Source organism: Salvelinus sp. IW2-2015, unplaced genomic scaffold (assembly GCF_002910315.2).
Source record: "Salvelinus sp. IW2-2015 unplaced genomic scaffold, ASM291031v2 Un_scaffold7861, whole genome shotgun sequence".
NCBI classification, from domain to species: domain Eukaryota; kingdom Metazoa; phylum Chordata; class Actinopteri; order Salmoniformes; family Salmonidae; genus Salvelinus; species Salvelinus sp. IW2-2015.
The window spans coordinates 1-7,322 of NW_019949121.1; the positions used below are offsets into that span (position 1 = coordinate 1).

General features: G+C 44.6%; 1 pseudogene; it reads left to right on the forward strand.

Annotated features, from left to right (window-relative positions):
• The first annotated feature begins 6 nt into the window (after positions 1-6).
• On the forward strand, positions 7-7,055 carry LOC112079402 (transmembrane 7 superfamily member 3-like; annotated as a pseudogene).
• The last annotated feature ends 267 nt before the right edge of the window (positions 7,056-7,322 follow it).

Here is a 7,322-nt window from a genome sequence, read left to right on the forward strand (position 1 = left end):
GATTTTCTGGTTGTCTGGTTGACTACTTTGGGCAGATGCCAGGGCTGGGCCTCTCTCTAACAGCGGTGGACTCAGGCCTTCTCTCACCCCTGATCCCCGGTCAGACCAAGCTCTCCTGGTTCCTGCTGGCCCCTGATGGGGACTCTGTGGCTGGCACTGGGGTCATCCTCCCCTACACCAGCTCTGGTATGTATGCCCTTCCATCTCCGCTTCCCAAAATAATCCACCAATTCCTCTCAATTTTAGGTGGCCTCCCACTATCTGTCAAGGGGCTACAGTATGTTGCCTTACATCACTGTTAGCATTCCAGGATGTTTTACCTCTCACTACTCACCCTCAATCCACCATTGTTTTAACCACTCCATATACCATGTCAAAACAATAGCAAGAGTATCTAGTAGATGTGGAGCCTGTTTCAAACAAACCCCAAAACAAAGAATGTCAGGTAGATTATTGAACAAAACAAATAGTCAACTGAGAACAAATTTCAAAGCTGTTTTGTCTTCCACCAAAATGATTGTATCTGTGTAGAGTAATCTGCACTCTACAACTTCTCCACAGTCACCAGTAGGCCATCTGCATAGACTAATGGTACAAACTCTCAACAGTCTGCTACTGCTACTACTGCACTGTCAATGGACTTCAAGAAAAAACAGTGACTTGATTGGCTGGTTTTAATGACGTGTTTTCTCTCTCTCTGCAGACCCAGTCCCTGGAGCTTGTAATCTGGAGTTTGACCTGGACATTGACCCAAATGTCTATCTCCACTACAACATTTTTGAGACTACTATCCGCTTTGCACCTGCAAATATTGGATATTCAAGGTAACAACACACTAAAGGGTTTATGTATGAGCATCTTGGATTTAATCACTTCTGTCTCACTGCAAACAAATGTGAGGCAGGGCACTCTGCATATGTTTTTGTTTATACGTTTTAAAGTTAACCCTGGTGAAAAGTCAACAATTAGCCAAATAAATTGTCCTGTGACTGAAAGACAATGCATTCTTATGAGGGCATTATGTGTTGTCCTACATTTGTGTGGCTTTCGTTGTGGTGGAAGCAGAGTAAGAAATGTTTTAATGCCAGGGCTCTGGCTAGGAATGTGCTTTAGTAGAGAAAATAGATTTACCCACAAGTGGAGAGGTACAGTGATTGGAACCCAACCTCTAAAGAATTTTGGGAGAGGGAAATCATTGATATTTTCTTATGTAAATAAAGAAAATACTTTGTTGCTATTAATCAGGCTATGGTGTGATAATGATCATAAGAGTTGGCAAGACAGCCCAAACAGATCTGGTTGACCAGGATATGGGAAGTGCTGGCTTTTAGTATTTCCACATACAGTACCTACTCACTCGCATTACACGGACCGCAGAGTGGAAACACACAAAATTCTGTCAGGGCCAAGCAGACTGCAGAGCGGAAAACACACTTCCTGTTGTGCATCAAGCAGCTATAATTTAACATTGGCCTGTGGTCTGTAGACTGAACTGTATCTAAATTTACCAGGAACAAAAATAAACAGATTTTGAAAAGCAGTGACTCAAAAAGCAAAAGACCAAAGAGGTCTAGGAAGGTCTGGGGTAGTCTGTGGCGAAACAAAAAAAGAGTCACAAAGATTTGGAATGAGACAAAAGTGATGGGGACACTTATTTTGCGTAGTCTCTAAATTGTATTTAAAAAAAGAAAGAGACTCCGGCCCTTTCTGTTGCAGTTTCATATTGCTGTGTTATTATTATTTGTGATGGCTTTTCTGAGCCATCTTATTTCATTGTGAAAAATATGTTGAATTTTTTTTAATCAAAAAAATCTACAACATTTCTGTTTAAAGCTAGAATCCTTAATAGGCGAAAGTTCCATGTCCGTTTAGGATATTACAACAACAAAGAAGTTACTGTAAACAACCACTGTTTTTCTCCTTTGACATCACTGTATACGCGATAGAACAGCCAAATATGCAGTGCATTTTTTTTTACCCCGCTGCTGGACTCTTCTCTGTTTTCATCAACAAAACAATAACAAAGGCACTGGGGGGCAAACAGTGGTGCTGTTTCCCCAAATGCGTATTCGTACTTTAAAGAAAACTTTCAGAATCCATTGTGAACTGACCTCTGTTTTCACCTCCTCAGGGGCTCCAATCCGCCCGCCTGTGACACTGAAGTAGGTGAAAACACTCGATGGCGCCTGAGGTATGACATCTACCAGTACTTCCTGCCTGAGAGCGACCTTTCAGAGCAGAGCCTCATCACCAGCATCCAGAGTGTGGCCAATGTGCAGACCATGAGAGAGCATGGGAAAAGGGTGAGTTGATAGATAAGTGTGAATGTAGTGCAAAATGGACATGTATAAAAATACAGATTAGGATTGTAGACTGTAAACTTGCTGGTTGTGGTGTAATGGTATGGTGAGCTTTTCTCATTTTCTTTCTCCCTGTAGCTCATGACACTATCATCCAATGATAAGACAGAGGTAGTGTTTAGCTCCATCCCGGGCCAGGGTGTCATCTACTCTGTCATAGTCAGAGACCCAGTGCTTAACACCTCTTCCTCGTATATCCCTGTCCACACCTACGCCTGCAGCTTCTCCTCCACCCTGGATGGCTGTGACACTCTGGGTAAGTGGGACAACCAGCACTGGGTCAAAAGGGTCTTTTTGCAGGGAAACGTCAGTCAATATATGTCTATAATGGAGACATTTCCAAAGATATCTGAGTATTCCAGTCTGAATTCCCGGGGCCTTATTCAATGAGACTTGTTGTTGAGTGGAAGAAGAGCATAATGTCATTCTACACAGAAGACGTTTACTGTACTGCAATTGTTCTGGCTGAGACCTTGAGGGCTATTTCCGTGGAAATCTTATGGAATGCACCTTGAAGGCCAGCATGCATTTAAGACCAGGGAAGATCAACACCAGTCCCCTGGGAATATGTTGTCAGCTGATTTCAGCCTCTATTTTGATTGGCAACTGACTTATGAACCAATATGTCAACTCTTGTCAACAGTAACACACTGTATTGGAGCAATAAGCAATTTCAGAGCAGGAGAAAAAAGACAAACAGTTGACACAGTGTCTCTTGTTTGACCAACAACAAGTTAGACCAACTATGGGGAAAGACAGAATGACTAAAGGCTGATGTACTTTCTTTTCTTCTAGGGAAGATATCCACAAGGATCTTCTTCACCATCGCTGGTTTAGCTGGCCTCTTCGTGTGCTTCTTTGGGCACCGCTTTTTCAAATGTGGTGAGTAGGGGGGAAACAAGTGTTGACATACCAAGTTTTCCACTACATCACTGGAAGATAAGTCTGGGAAGTCCAGGGCTTTTCCTCCCTGTAGAACACCAGTAATAAATAGCCGCTCCCAACTAGCTGTATCCCAGTTATTTATGGTTTGTGAAAGTCCAACTCTCATTTAAAGTTCATGCCAGCCAGCTAATGAAAATATGGGCTGGAGGTTAAAGGTCTTTTTGTAAACTGTTGCTCCCACATAATGGGCAAAAATAATGTGAAAGAAAAATAATAAATAGACTATTCGCTGGTCATGTTTTTAGTCCAGTAGCAGTTTTAATCTGGGTCTGGGCAACCAGTCCTAGATGTCATGCTAGAAAATGTGTGTTTACTGTATTGCTCTCCCGTATTAAACTTTCCTCCCTTGTTCCCCTCTCTATCTTCCTCTCTCTTAGAGCTATTCTGTATGGGCTTTGGCTTTGCAGCATTTATTTTTTTTGTCCTGATCACAAGAACTACAAAACTGGACTATGACAGTAAGTTCAAGTGATTTCAAATGAACATAAGATTGTTGACCTTGTCAGCCAGGTTGATAAGGATATTAAATATATATATTTTTTTCTATAGTAAACATTGGCTTCAATTTATTTGGTCATATGCTTGTTCAGTTATCTCTGTACTCCCTCTGTAGTTTTTAATCCGTCTCCAAAGCATACAGTATTTTGGAATGAAATTAGCCATACAAACTGGCTTTGCGGCCAGACAAATTGCATTAATCGTCACAGGTCTTTCAGAAATGCGAATTAGATAGTCATGCCATATCGATATGATTTTCCCCAAAAATTATCCTATTTTAATTTGGAAGCTCCAGTCGGTGCCCCCTGAAAGCATAGAGTTTTTCTGTGATTCAATCAGGTCAGCTCAGTTGAAAGAAACTCCTGTTGGTCTCATTAACTGGGAAATGCAATCAGATTAGCCAGTGCTAAATCAGTACAGTTGTTACAGTGATATTTAATTTAAAAAAAATTATGTAACCTTTGTTTAACTAGGCAAGTAAGTTAAGAAACTTATACAAACTTATTTACAATGACGGCCTAGTTCAGGGGCAGAACGACAGACCTTGTCAGCTCGGGGATTCGATCTAGCAACCTTTCGGATACTGGCCCAACACTCTAACCACTAGGCTACCTGCCGCCCCACATGCCATCTAAAAGGCAGAGCAAAACAAAACACGTATGCATTTTATGCTTATGTTACAGTTTGTGTATTTTGATTTGGAGAAACCTAGAATGGCTTGCATGGGTGTTCGTGCTCCCCATATGCAAGGTGATGTCAGTGTTGGCTTGTATATGTGTTAGTCATAGAGGATGGCGGTGAGCGTATGAATTCAGAATTACACACTCGAACCCTAATGTGATTTGGTCAGTGGTGGAGCTGATGGATGGGTGGCAGAATTCATCCAGGATGCAATGGGAAACTTCCCCAGTGCACAACACACAGTTCAGTGTGAAACAACACATTTCTGCATAGAACAAACATCTCACTGTAAAAGCACGTTCCAGTAATTAAGTTGGCGCACGGGTTCCATCATGCTGAAGAGCACATGGTTTAGTGTAAAGACAATTTAAAGAATGTTAATCTATCTGTAGAGCAGTTGAGTTTAGAATTGATGGAGAAATTCCTGGACTTGCTTTCATTTATTTGGGGTCAGTCTGAGTTGGACCGCTCTTGCCAGAAGCTCAGGTTCTCATTCTTCTATAGCTCTATGAAAAAAAAGATATTTTTCCAACTCCCTCTCCGTCTGACCCTGGACAGAAGTGTCTGTGTTTCCTCCCTGCAGTCCGTCTGACCTGACAGAAGTGTCTGTGTTTCCTCCTGCAGTCCGTCTGACCCTGACAGACAGTCTGTGGTCTTCCTCCCTGCAGTCCGTCTGACCCTGACAGCAGTGTCTGTTTTCCTCCTGCAGTCCGCCTGACCCTGACAGAAGTGTCTGTGTTCCTCCCCTGCAGTCCGTCTGACCCTGAAAAAGTGTCTGTGTTTCCTCCCTGCAGTCCGTCTGACCCTGACAGCAACGTGTCTTGTTTCCTCCCTGGCAGTCCGCCTGACCCTGACAGAAGTGTCTGTGTTTCCTCCACTGCATCCGTCTGACCGAAGAAGTGTGCTGTTTCCTCCCTGCATCCGTCTGATCCCTGATAGAATGTTGGTTCCTCCCTGCAGTCCGTCTGACCCTACAGAAAAGTGTCTGTGTTCCTCCTCCGAGTCCGTCTGACCCTGACAAAGTGTCTGTTTCCTCCCTGCAGTCCGTCTGACCCTGACAGAAGTGTCGTGTTTCCTCCCTGCAGTCCGTCGACCCTGACAGAAGTGTGCTTGTGTTTCCTCCCTGCAGTCCGCCTGACCCTGACAGAAGTGTCTGTGTTTCCTCCCTGCAGTCCGCCTGACCCTGACAGCAGTGATTGGCGTAGTGGGGGAGTTATCCTGGTGATGAGCTGGTGGCGCTTCGGCTCAGTTATGTCCTGTGTCGTCGTCGTCGGTCTCATGTTGGGGTTCCTCATCTCCTCCATTGTTCTTCTTCACGCCTGTCTGGTAAAAGAACCAAAAAACACCTACGTCAGATTATTATTTATTTGATTGACTAGTTCAAGCAGGATATGCTCAATCGATTAATGTTGTATGACACAGAAAATATTGTAACAAGTTGTAAAAAAAAATCTCATCACTTCCACAGGTGACATAGAGGTGTTCCGTTCGAAATGTGGTGTTCTGGGGGTGACGTTCAGGCTGCATCGTGGTGGGGGTAGCGACTACCATTCTTCTTTGTCCGCTGGCCAAGAGAGGTAGGCCCTGATCCTGCCTTCCTTTACAGTGGTTGTCCAATTCAACGCATAAGTCCCCTTACACACACTTAAACTTCCAACGGGCTCAGTGTAGAACTTCACAATATTTGATTGTGACAACTATTATGCGACAATGGAGCCTTTCTTGCGGTTTTTATAAGAGTGCTCGTCTCCGTGTGGGTTAGGCTCTTCTTCCATGTGGAGTGTTGTCATTAATCTGAGTACTGCCCAGCCCCGTCAAAAAACGGTTAGGATCACCCAAAGAGAAGAAACAACCTTGTACATGAGCTACGTGTGAGTGTGTGAAGAAGAGCTGGGCGAGTCCCTACTGCTGTTTGTTCGGCTGGCCTGTGCGACAAATGTACTCCCTACAGCGTCGTCATACCACAGCAACTCTCCTACGAATCACCCTTAACATCCTCAAACCCGCTTTCCCTCCATACGAGGACAACGTTCAGGCAACGGCCTTTACTGATGTGCCTTTCCAGGCCATGTGGTATGAGGTACGTAAATACTAATCACTCAGTTGAGATGCGTAATTCTTCATGATAGTTTAACCTATAGCAGGCACGAAGGGCCCCAGTCAATGGTTGTGACACCATTAACCCGATATCTGCACCCTGTTTCAACCCCTCGCTAAATTTTGTGTTCTCTTATGTGGCTATCCACATTCGCTCTGATCTGTATATCGATCGCGATTGTAAGCGCCGGTCGGGCGTGCAGGGCGTGTTTGTCCCCACTGATAGCTAATCGTTCCTACAGCATCTCTACACGCGGACATAGAGAACGGCAGCAACCGGCAAGCCCTTCTTGCGCCCTCCCAGCGCCCCTACCCTTCATCGCTGGGCTGCAAGAGCAAAGTGGCGAAGCGCCTCTGCCAAGACACCAACTATCAGCCGAACCAAGCCATCCACGAGCGAGTTTCCTCCAACTCCACTTCCCGTCTCCATGCCGCACCAACGGGCAGTGCCCCCGACATGCTGACTATCGTCAAGTGAGAGATTTCCGAGCTGCGCACGAGTGCCAGACACCACGTCCTCCTGCTATTGCACAACCACCAACCCAACTCAACTAGAGAACCTCATTCTTTAACCAGCAACTTGCTAGTGACTGAATTCATCCACCACTCTGGAAGTTGGCGACTATGAACCGAAGTTTCATCGGCTCCTCTAAATCTACAAGCAAGAGACCACACACAAATTGCGTCGTGTTGGAGAGTTCACTTCTACAGCACAAGAGTGCGTTGAATTGTACCCTGGTT